We start from the raw sequence: 13,354 nt of genomic DNA on the forward strand, positions 1-13,354 counted from the left end.
ATCCAAAATCATAGCAAAACCATATAAAATTGTTGTAAACATGGCATGAATACTTCATAAATTATAGATACGTTGCAGCCGTATCATGTCTATATCATTCTCGAACCCGTAGGGTCTGCATGCTTAACATTCCTTGAATATAGTATTATGTGAGTTGGTGACCGAATGTTGTTCGGAGTCCCGGATGAGATCACAGACATGACGAGGAGCTCCGGAATGGTCCAGAGGTAAAGATTGATATATAGGACGATACTATTTGGTCTCCAGAAAGGTTTCAAAATGCACCGGGTATTTATCGAATCACCGGAAGGGGTTCCGGGAGACCTACGGGGAGTTATTGGGCTTATTGGGCCAACGAGGGAGGCACACCAGCCCACAAGGGGCTGGTGCACCCCACCTCTAGGCCGCCGACCCTTGGGGAAGGAAAGGGGGCACCTAGAGGCAGGGCAGCCACTGCCTCTAGGCCGCCGACCCTTGAGGAAGGTAAGGGGGCTGAGGCAGGCGCCAAGGGTGGTTGCCGGCCCCCTTGGGGCACGCCCTAGGGCAGCCCCTCCTCCCCCGCCTATATATATGAGAGCAGGGAGAGGGGCAACACACACCATGATCCCCAAGCCGTGTGCAGCGCCCCCTCTCCCTCTCCCTCTAGTTCTAGTTCCCCCTCCGTCCACGTCCGTTGTGCTTGGCGAAGCCCTGCAGATAGTTTCACCCCCACCGTCACCACACCATCATGCTGCTAGAACTCATATACTACTTCACCTCTCTTGCTGGATTGAGAAGGCGAGGACGTCATCGAGCTGAACGTGTGTTAAACGCAGACGTGTCATACATTTGGTACTTGATCGGGACGGATCATCAGGTGTACGACTACATCAACCGCGTTGATAAACGCTTCCTCTTAGAAATCTGCAAGGGTATGTAGATTCTCTCCCCCTCTCAAAGCTATGCATCCCCATGGATAGATCTTGCGTGTGCGTAGAAATTTTTTGTTTTCCATGCAACGTTACTGTAACACCCTCGATGCGACTATATCTCCCACGTGTCGAGGCACGACTTAGAGGCATAATCGCATTGAAGGCATATGTCGCAAGTAAGGCAATCTTCACAACATCCCATGTAATATAAATAATAAAGGGGAGATAACATAGTTGGCTTACACTCGCCACGTCGATCAAGATACATAAATAACATTACATCATCCAAACACTCATGGCCCGACTATGGCGCCAAAATAAAAGATAACCCAACATGCAACACGGTCCCGATCACCCCAACTGGGCACCACTACTGATCATCAGGGAAAGACACATAGTATCGCTGAGAGTCCTCGTCGAACTCCCACTTGAGCTCAAGCGCGTCACCTGGAGCGGAATCATCAGGCCCTGCATCTGGTGTAATAGTAATCTGTGAGCCACATGGACTCAGCAATCTCGCACCCTCGCGATCAAGACTATTTAAGCTTATAGGTACGGCAAGGTAAATATGTGGAGCTGCAGCAAGCGACTAGCATATGTGGTGGCTATCCTGTTCGCAAAAGAGAGCGAGAAGAGGATGCAAAGCGCGAACGAATAACTAGAGGGCATCCTGCGGCAAGCATTACTCCAACACCGTGTCCACTTCCCGGACTCCGCCGAGAAGAGGCCATCACGGTAACTCACACGTTTGATTCATTTTAATTAAGTTAAGGTTCAAGTTATCTACAACCGTACATTAACAAATTCCCATCTGCCCATAACCGCGGGCACGGCTTTCGAAAGTTCAAATCCCTGCAGGGGAGTCCCAACTTAGCCCATGACAACTCTCACGGTCAACAAAGGAATAGACCTCCTCCCGAGACGTTCCGATCAGACTCGGTATCTCGGTTCTTCAAGACACTTCGACAGGTTAAAACAAATCCAGCAACACCGCCCGAATGTGCCGACAAATCCCGATAGGAGCTGCACATATCTCGTTCTCAAGGCACACTCAGATGACCGCTCCATACAACTAAAACCAAACCTCGAGTTTCCCCGAGGGGGCGCTGCACAGGACTCTAGTTCGCACCAACACTCAGAGGAGCACTGGCCCGGGGGGGCTAAAATAAGATGACCCTCGGGCTCCGGAAACCCAAGGGAAAAGAGGCTAGGTGGAAAATGGTAAAACCAAGGTTGGGCATTGCTGGAAAAGCTTTAATCAAGGCGAACTATCAAGGGGTTCCCATTATAACCCAACCGCGTAAGGAACGCAAAATCCGGGAACATAACACCGATATGACGGAAACTGGGGCGGCAAGAGTGGAACAAAACACTAGGCGAGAGGCCGAGCCTTCCACCCTTTACCAAGTATATAGATGCATTAAGATAACATGACAATATAATGATATCCCAACAAGTAAATAATGTTCCAACAAGGAACGGCCTCCAATCTTCACCTGCAACTAGCAACGCTATAAGAGGGGCTGAGCAAAGCGGTAACATAGCCAATCAACGGTTTGCTAGGACATGGTGGGTTAGAGGTTTGACATGGAAATTTGGGAGGCTTGAAATCAAGTGGTAGGCATCGTAGCATTGGCATAGCAAAAGAGCGAGCATCTAGCATAACAAAGATAGTAGTGATTTCGAGGGTATGATCATCTTGCCTGCAAAGTTGTCAGAGTTGACTGGAGCCTCGAAAGCAAACTCAACGGGCTCCTTGTTAGAGAACTCGTCTCCCGGCTCTACCCAAACAAGACAAACAAGCAAACGGAACACAATCAACCACGTGCAAAGCTCAAACAATATGATGCAATGATGGTATGCTATGCGGGATGTGATGCGGGATGCATATGCAAGATTTGACAAGGGATGCATGAACCTGGCCTCAACATGGGAATCCAAGTGTGCCACTATAAAGATGAGATGAAATCGCTTGAAAACGATATAAAGAATGCCGGAATCGGAGTTACGGTTTGGAAACGGCAAGTGATTCAAATATGGCCACGTTCTGCGATTTACAGCAAGTAGCCATATAAATGCAACAAGATGAACATGCTACAGCACTCAAACATGGCATAAAAATACATGGCAGGGATGCATTCAAGATGCTTAACAAAAGTCTAGCACTGAGCTACGGCCAATTCATCCATTAACAGGTTAAAACAAGCATGGCAAAAATGCATATGACAAACAGATCTCAGACTTAGTGAAATTAACACTTGTCTGGAATTTCAGATCAGGTAGCACTCTTCGGAGCAACAAAACTACATGCTACAGGACCTGAACATGGCAAAGTAAAGCATGGCATGGAGCTAATCAAAGAGATTAACAAAAGTCCCTTAGTGACCTTGAGCCAAAAGGGATCAGAAAATACAATTGCAAGCATGTGAACATGGCAAAAACATAACCAGTTCTCAGACTTAGTGAAAACTGGAGCATGCTGAAACAGATATCAAGTAGGCATGTTTACGAGCTCGATGCACTCACTACGGAGCAAGTCATGACAAGCTAAGCATACACCCATCAAGAATACACAAAATACAAGCTAGACATGGCAAGAACAATAACATAGCATGCACGGATCAGCTACAACATCATCGGCAAAATCGCTAACAAGTAGACAATCTACCCAGATTCACGAAGTAGCAAAAGTAGAGCTCGATTGACTCAAGCTAGGGTGCTCCATAATTGCAAAAAAAGACATGGATGGATAGAGCACTACAAGATTAACAAAACATTCTTACTGATCGTCCTCAAAAGAGGCACGGATCATTAGGAAACAACATGAACATATGGCCATATGAGATAAACAGCTCAAGGACTTAGTAGAAATGCTAAGTCCCTGAAATCAGCATTACCAAGTGCCTCACTTTGCAAGCTTGTGCTAGTCACCACACACATCACAAAAATATATGGGTTGCACCTCTGGAAAGATGGCAAGACCCTTAACAAAACACATGTAGAGCTCATGGGCATATCATGCACACAATAATCATGGAAAAAATGACAAAAATCTAAATGGAGTAGCAGATCTGACAATTATCTCAAGTAGCCCTCTTCTAACAGCATTTCGGGCATCAAGATGAACTCAAATGAAAATGATTCAATGGAATGAAGTGATGTACTCTCTGGGACGAACATTTTGATATGTTATATGCCCAAAACGGAGCTACGGATGCAAAGTTACGACATGATGAAGATGGGCATATGGATCTGAGAATTTAGGACTTAGAAGAGAAAAAAATACCCTCCGGATCTAGGGTTACTATTCACCCGGATCCGGATCCAGATCGGGCGCACGTCGTTCGAGGATCACCGGCCGGATTCGGAGTCGCCGGGGAGGAGGAAGGCGAGGCCGGCCGGCTGCGGAGGTGCTCGCTGGCCTGCTGCTGTAGGCGACGAGGGGGCGGAGCGGCGAGACGCGGCGCGGGCGGCGCGACGGAGGAGCTGCCGGAGCTGGGCGGCTCCGGTGGCGGAGCCTCGCCGGCGCGGGAGGAGGAGATGGGGCGGCGGCGCCGATCCACGGCGGCGGGAGCAGGTGGGCCGCGGGGGCCCGGTGCGGCCCTGGCGGGCCCGCGCGGCAGCGGCGAAGCGACGATGTGGGCGTGGCGGCTCGGCCACTCAGGAGCCGACACGTGGCGGCGGCGCAGGGTGGACGGACATGTCCGGTCTGCGAGTTTTGTCCGGCGGCGGCGGGTGGAGATAGATCTAGGGTTGGGGAAGAAGGACCCATGGATTTTGGAGGGCGGCTATAAATAGGCATAGAGGGAGCTAGGAGAGTCCAAATGAGGTGCAGTTTTCGGCCACGCGAGCGTGATCGAACGCTCTAGATGATGGAGAAGGTTTTGGTGGGTTTTGGGCCAAATTGGAGGGGTGTTGGTCTGCAACACACACGAGGACTTTTCGGTCCCTCGGTTAACCATTGGAGTATCAAACGAAGTCCAAATGGTACGAAACTTGACAGGCGGTCTACCGGTAGTAAACCAAGGCCGCTTGGAAAGTCTCGGTCCAATCCGGAAATGTTTAATCCCCACACATGAAAGAAAGGTAGAAATGACCACCGGAGGAGAACGGAGCGCCGGAATGCAAAATGGACAACGGGGAAATGCTCGAATGCATGAGATGAACACGTATGCAAATGCAATGCACATGATGACATGATATGAGATGCATGACAACGATAACAACACACACGAGGCAAAGACCCGAACCCAAGAAAATAAAATAACTTATGGCCGGAAACGACAAGAGTTGGAATACATATTGGGAAAGTCATATCCGGGGTGTTACAACACGCCACCACTACGAAAGGATCTCGTCCCGAGATCTAGGACTGAAAGAACGCCGGGTATTCAGAACGGAGGTGATCCTCGCGTTCGCAGGTAGCTTCACGGTCGGAATGGTGTGACCACTTGACTTTGAGGAATTTGATTGACTTGTTGCGAGTCTTGCGTTCAGTCTCTTCGAGAATAGCAACGGGGTGCTCACGATAGGAGAGATCTTCTTGGAGCTCAATGTCCTCGAAGTTGACGGTGCGGTCAGGAGTCTTGAAGCACTTTCGGAGCTGAGAGACATGGAACACATCATGAACATTTGCAAAGTTTGAAGGAAGCTTGAGTTGATAGGCGAGGTCGCCTCTCTTGCTGACAATCTTGAAAGGTCCCACGTATCTGGGGGCAAGCTTCCCTTTGATACCGAAGCGACGAGTACCTTTCATAGGAGAGACGCGAAGGTAAACATGATCTCCGATCTCGAAAGCCAAATTACAGTGCTTACTATCATAGTAGCTCTTCTGGCGGGATTGGGCTGCTTTGAGGTTATCTCGAATGACTTTGCACATTTCCTCTGCCTCTGTGATTAAGTCATTGCCCAAAAGCTGACGTTCACCGGTTTCAGACCAGTTGAGAGGGGTACGGCACTTCCTGCCATACATAATTTCATATGGGGCCTTGCCCGAACTTGCTTGAAAACTGTTGTTGTAGGAGAATTTAGCATAAGGAAGACAATCCTCCCACTTCATGCCGAAGGAGATCACACAAGCCCTGAGCATATCTTCAAGAATCTGGTTGACACGCTCGACTTGACCGCTAGTTTGAGGATGGAAAGCTGTGCTGAAGCGGATGTTGGTGCCCATGGCCTTCTGAAAAGAATCCCAAAACTTGGAGGTAAAGATGCTGCTACGGTCTGAAGAGATCACTTGAGGGATACCGTGCAGAGAGACAATTCGAGAGGTATAGAGTTCCGCCAATTGAGCTGCAGTGATTGACTCTTTGATAGGCAGAAAGTGAGCCACTTTGGTGAGTTTGTCGATGACAACGAATATAGCATCATTGCCACGCTTGGACTTTGGAAACCCAGTCACGAAGTCCATCTCAATGTGGTCAAACTTCCATTCTGGAATGTCAAGAGGTTGGAGGAGACCAGCTGGTCTTTGGTGTTCTGCCTTCACTCTTCTGCAGACATCACATTCATTCACGAATTGAGCAATCTCACGCTTCATTCGAGTCCACCAATAAGCCTGCTTGAGGTCCTAATACATCTTCGTGCTCCCAGGGTGGATGGAGAGGAGAGAATTGTGAGCCTCATTCATGATCACTTTACGAAGTTCACCTTTGGGTACAACAAAATGATCCTCGAAGAAGAGAGTATCCTTGTCATCAAGGCGGTAGCACTTGTACTTGGGTTGACTCTTGGCAATCCCAATCTTCACCTTTTTCACCATAGCATCAAGAGGCTGAGCTTGGCGAATATGATCTTCCAAGGTAGGAGAGACTTGAAGGTTGGCGAGGAAACCTTGAGGAACAACTTGCAGATTAAGTTTGCGGAAAGCTTCACAAAGCTCGGGTTGATAAGGCTTGAGAATAAGACTGTTGCAATAAGCCTTCCTGCTCAATGCGTCATCAATCACATTGGCCTTGCCTGGAGTATACTCGATACGCGGATTATACTCTTGAATCATTTCGACCCATCGAGTTTGCCTGAGGTTGAGATTAGGCTGAGTGAAGATGTACTTGAGACTCTTGTGATCAGTGAAGATGTCCACTTTTCTTCCCAATAAGAGATGTCTCCAAGTCAAAAGAGCATGCACAACTGCCGCCAACTCGAGATCATGAGTGGGGTAGTTCTTCTCATTGGGCTTCAACTGGCGAGAGGTATAAGCAACAACTTTCTTCTCTTGCATCAACACTGCGCCAAGACCTTGGAGAGAGGCATCGCAAAAGACCTCGTACGGCTTGGATTCATCAGGCGGAGTCAGAACTGGAGCAGTGATCAATTTCTCTTTCAAAGTGCTGAAAGCAATGTCACACTCCAGAGACCAAACATACTTGACGTGCTTCTGGAGAAGATTTGAGAGAGGCTTCGCGATCTTAGAAAAGATTTCAATGAATCTTCGACAATAGCTTGCGAGACCAAGGAAGCTACGGAGTTGCTTCATGTTCTGAGGAGGTTCCCAATTCACAATTGCAGACACCTTCTCAGGATTCACCGCGATGCCCTTGGCAGAGATGATATGACCAAGATAAAGAACCTCATCGAGCCAAAATTCGCACTTGGAGAACTTGGCGTAGAACTGGTGTTCCCTCAGCTTATCGAGTACCAAACGCAAGTGCTTGGCATGATCTTCCTTGTTCTTCGAGAAAACCAGAATGTCGTTGAGATAGACCAAAACGAAGTCATTGGTGTAGGCATTGAAGATGAAGTTCATCATGCGAGAGAACGTCGGAGGAGCGTTGACGAGGCAAAAAGACATGACAGTGTACTCATATGAACCATAGCTTGTCCTGAAAGCCGTCTTGGGAATATCTTGCTCACGGATTCAAATCTGATGATAACCCATACGAAGATCAAGCTTGGAGAATACTTGGGCACCTTTGAGTTGTTCGAACAGCTCATTGATGTTGGGAAGTGGGTATTTGTTCTTGATGGTCTTCTTGTTCAATGGACGGTAATCAACACAAAGTCGATCCGTTCCATCCTTTTTCTTCACAAAAAGAACACCACAACCCCACGGAGAAGAACTAGGCCGAATGAGACCCGTTCTCTCTTGAATATCGAGTTGCTTCTTCAGCTCCTTCAACTCTTCAGGTCTGAGCTTGTAAGGACGCTTGCACACAGGTTCCGTACCGGGCTCAAGATCAATGACGAATTCAACTGGCCGGTGCGGAGGCATTCCTGGAAGCTCTTCTGGAAAGATGTCTTGATATTCGCAAACGACTGGAATTTGCGACATGGCATCGAGTTCACCCTTCTCATTGAGAGAAAACATACGGATGGTATTATCCCGAGCGGCAAAGACAATTACATCCTCAGACGAATGAGTCAATTGAATCTGCCTGGCAGCACAATCAAGATGCGCCTTGTGCTTAGAAAGCCAATCCATCCCGAGAATTAGATCAATATCCGAGTTACCAAGAACAATTGGGGAAGAAAGGAACTTGTAGTCGCCCAAGGTGATAGTAACCTCCGGGACGCAGGTGTTAGCTGTCATCGGCTTGCCCAGTGACACAATTTGCAAGGAACTTTGCAGATACTAATAATCGCACTCATACTTTGATGCAAAAGGTTTGGAAATGAAGCAATGCGATGCACCAGTGTCAAAAAGAACTTTTACAGGAATATCATTAACAGGAAGGTTACCCATGATGACATCTGACGAATCCTCTGCCTGAGCTGTGTTCATCAAGTTGACCTTGGCGTGCTATGGGTTATGCTTGACCACAGCTGTACTTGCCGATCTCACAGGAGGAGGAGGAGGAAGTCGCCTCTGGTTGAGACACTTGTTGGCATAGTGACCCTTCTGTTGGCACTTGTTGCACGCGACCTCTGAAAGCGGACGGTGATACGGAGCACTCGATCTTGGAGCTTGAGACGAAGTCTTGTTCTGAAAGCCAGGGTTGGGTGGGTGGGAAGATCCACTGCCACCTTTGCTCTTCTGCTGATACGGCTGATGGAACAGAGGAGGAGGAAGCCAATACTTCTGCTGCTTGGCCACTTGAGTAGAGGAAGAAGGAGTAACATCTCTGACTCGCTTCTTGGAAGCATCACACCTCAGTTGAGCGGCCTCTTGCTTCAATGCCATGTTGTAAAACTCATCATACCTCAAGGGCTCAAAGAGAACAAGAGCGGGCTGGATTTCTTCTCTGAGACCACCCCTGAACTGGTATATCATGCTCTTCTCATCAGGTACGTCCTGCTTGGCAAAGCGGGCGAGCTTCTGAAACAACTTGTTGTAGTCATAGACAGACAAAGAGCCTTGCTTCAGGTTGCGGAATTCCTCACGCTTGCTTTCAACCACGCTCTGAGGAATATGGTGAGCTCTGAAATCTTGACGGAATTCATCCCAAGTGATCGCATGTCCACCTCTGGAATCCTTGTACTGCTGGAACCATTCTGCAGCTTGATCTTTGAGTTGGAAGGAAGCGAACTTGACAAAGTCCTCAGGCCTGACATTACTGCACTCGAAATGCTTGCACAGATCCACGAGCCAATCGTCAGCATCGGTTGCCTCAACACAGTTGTTGAAAGTCTTCGGCCCGTTAGCAAGGAACTGGTTGAGTGTAGCAAAGTGATTCTGATTGTTGCCTTGGTTCCCTTGGTTGCCTTGATTGCGCTCTTGAAGAATTTGCATGATCAACTGTGTGTTTGCATTGGTTGCGGCCATCACAGCTTGCCATGCCTCTGGAGGAGGTGGAGGTGGTGGCGGATCAGGATTCGGAGTCGTGCGCGTTGGAGGAGCCATCCTGAAAAGGTTGACCACCATTAGCATATTGACAGATAAATATTGAAGCTGAATCCAACGGAATGAAAATTGCAACATATAGTCTTCACATCCGAACAAAATGAACGAATGCATTCCTCTTGAAATGGTCACATATCCATAAATTGAGAAGCCACGTAGAGTTAAGGTAGAGAAATAAATCAACAAGGTACAGATCAAGAACGAATAATCGGTAAGAAATCCCAATCTCAAACCAATATCCGTAGAAGAAGAACTAGAGCTACTATAATTCCCACCTATGAAACTCCCGAACCTTTCCGGTTATGCAATCGGGTGTTGGGGATACAGGGGAAGCATAATATCTCACCCAAACTAGCAAATCCTACATCCAGCTGTATCCATCCTTCAACACATAACCAAGAAACCTTCGGAAACCATCTACCTCAACCTTCGAAAAGCATCCGTTATACAAGTTATGGCGATACTCCCGAACTCCCGCCCCAGTACTGGGTGGCGTCGAGGTTATCTCACCAACGAACTGCATAAAAGAGATTTTCGATGTCGGCGTACTAAACTCAGGTATTCCAGAACTGCAACGATAAAATTATGATGACAACACCTCAGAGCTCAACTCCCCGGGACACTTCCACTAAACCCCTGACAGGAGGCACCAAGACAATGTTCTCATCATAAAACCATCGAAACGATTCCAAGATACCCGCGTGATCCTAAAAAAAAATTCGTGAAATTTGAGAAGAGAAGAGTCAAAACTCTACGTCAGAATGCCTTACCAGAGCGATGAGGAGACTGGGAAGTAAAAAAGAATTCCTAACCTCTCCAATATATAATTCCTAAATGACTCAAAACATTTTTCTAGACACAACTCGGCCGCTAAAAACGATCAAGCAATGGGGCTCCTAAGGTCGGGGAAGGCTCTGATTACCAACTTGTAACACCCTCGATGCGACTATAGCTCCCACATGTCGAGGCACGACTTAGAGATATAATCGCATTGAAGGCATATGTCGCAAGTTAGGCAATCTTCACAACATCCCATGTAATATAAATAATAAAGGGGAGATAACATAGTTGGCTTACACTCGCCACGTCAATCAAGGTACATAAATAACATTACATCATCCAAACACTCATGGCCTGACTATGGCGCCAAAATAAAAGATAACCCAACATGCGACACGGTCCCGATCACCCCAACTGGGCACCACTACTGATCATCAGGGAAAGACACATAGTATCGCTGAGAGTCCTCGTCGAACTCCCACTTGAGCTCAAGCGCGTCACCTGGAGCGGAATCATCAGGCCCTGCATCTGGTGTAATAGTAATCTGTGAGCCACAGGGACTTAGCAATCTCGCACCCTCGCGATCAAGACTATTTAAGCTTATAGGTACGGCAAGGTAAATATGTGGAGCTGCAGCAAGCGACTAGCATATGTGGTGGCTATCCTGTTCGCAAAAGAGAGCGAGAAGAGGATGCAAAGCGCGAACGAATAACTAGAGGGCATCCTGCGGCAAGCATTACTCCAACACCGTGTCCACTTCCCGGACTCCGCCGAGAAGAGGCCATCACGGTAACTCACACGTTTGATTCATTTTAATTAAGTTAAGGTTCAAGTTATCTACAACCGGACATTAACAAATTCCCATCTGCCCATAACCGCGGGCACGGCTTTCGAAAGTTCAAATCCCTACAGGGGAGTCCCAACTTGGCCCATGACAAGCTCTCACGGTCAATGAAGGAATAGACCTCCTCCCGAGACGTTCCGATCAGACTCGGTATCTCGGTTCTTCAAGACACTTCGACAGGTTAAAACAAATCCAGCAACACCGCCCGAATGTGCCGACAAATCCCGATAGGAGCTGCACATATCTCGTTCTCAGGGCACACTCAGATGACTGCTCCATACAACTAAAACCAAACCTCGAGTTTCCCCGAGGGGGCGCTGCACAGGACTCTAGTTCGGACCAACACTCAGAGGAGCACTGGCCCGGGGGGGCTAAAATAAGATGACCCTCGGGCTCCGGAAACCCAAGGGAAAAGAGGCTAGGTGGCAAATGGTAAAACGAAGGTTGGGCATTGCTGGAAAATCTTTAATCAAGGCGAACTATCAAGGGGTTCCCATTATAACCCAACCGCGTAAGGAACGCAAAATCCCGGAACATGACATCGATATGACAGAAACTGGGGCGGCAAGAGTGGAACAAAACACTAGGTGAGAGGTCGAGCCTTCCACCCTTTACCAAGTATATAGATGCATTAAGATAACATGACAATATAATGATATCCCAACAAGTAAATAATGTTCCAACAAGGAACGGCCTCCAATCTTCACCTGCAACTAGCAACGCTATAAGAGGGGCTGAGCAAAGCGGTAACATAGCCAATCAACGGTTTTCTAGGACATGGTGGGTTAGAGGTTTGACATGGCAATTTGGGAGGCTTGAAAGCAAGTGGTAGGCATCGTAGCATTGGCATAGCAAAAGAGCGAGCATCTAGCATAGCAAAGATAGTAGTGATTTCGAGGGTATGATCATCTTGCCTGCAAAGTTGTTAGAGTTGACTGGATCCTCGAAAGCAAACTCAACGGGCTCCTCGTTAGCGAACTCGTATCCCGGCTCTACCCAAACAAGACAAACAAGCAAACGGAACACAATCAACCACGTGCAAAGCTCAAACAATATGATGCAATGATGGTATGCTATGCGGGATGCGATGCGGGATGCATATGCAAGATTTGACAAGGGATGCATGAACCTGGCCTCAACTTGGGAATCCAAGTGTGCCGCTGTAAAGATGAGATGAAATCGCTTGAAAACGATATAAAGAATGCCGGAATCGGAGTTACAGTTTGGAAATGGCAAGTGATTCAAATATGGTCACGTTCTGCGATTTACGGCAAGTAGCCATATAAATGCAACAAGATGAACATGCTACAGCACTCAAACATGGCATAAAAATACATGGCAGGGATGCATTCAAGATGCTTAACAAAAGTCTAGCACTTAGCTATGGCCAATTCATCCATTAACAGGTTAAAACGAGCATGGCAAAAATGCATATGACAAACAGATCTCAGACTTGGTGAAATTAACACTTGTCTGGAATTTCAGATCAGGTAGCACTCTTCGGAGCAACAAAACTACATGCTACAGGACCTGAAGATGGCAAAGTAAAGCATGGCATGGAGCTAATCAAAGAGATTAACAAAAGTCCCTTAGTGACCTTGAGCCAAAAGGGATCAGAAAATACAATTGCAAGCATGTGAACATGGCAAAAACATAACCAGTTCTCAGACTTAGTGAAAACTGGAGCATGCTGAAACAGATATCAAGTAGGCATGTTTACGAGCTCGATGCACTCACTACGGAGCAAGTCATGACAAGCTAAGCATACACCCATCAAGAATACACAAAATACAAGCTAGACATGGCAAGAACAATAACATAGCATGCACAGATCAGCTACAACATCATCGGCAAAATCGCTAACAAGTAGACAATCTGCCCAGATTCACGAAGTAGCAAAAGTAGAGCTCGATTGACTCAAGCTAGGGTGCTCCATAATTGCAAAAAAAGACATGGATGGATAGAGCACTACAAGATTAACAAAACATTCTTACTGATCGTCCTCAAAAGAGGCACGGATCACTAGGAAACAACATGAAC

The sequence above is a fragment of the Triticum aestivum genome, chromosome 5A (assembly GCF_018294505.1).
Source record: "Triticum aestivum cultivar Chinese Spring chromosome 5A, IWGSC CS RefSeq v2.1, whole genome shotgun sequence".
Lineage (NCBI taxonomy): Eukaryota > Viridiplantae > Streptophyta > Magnoliopsida > Poales > Poaceae > Triticum > Triticum aestivum.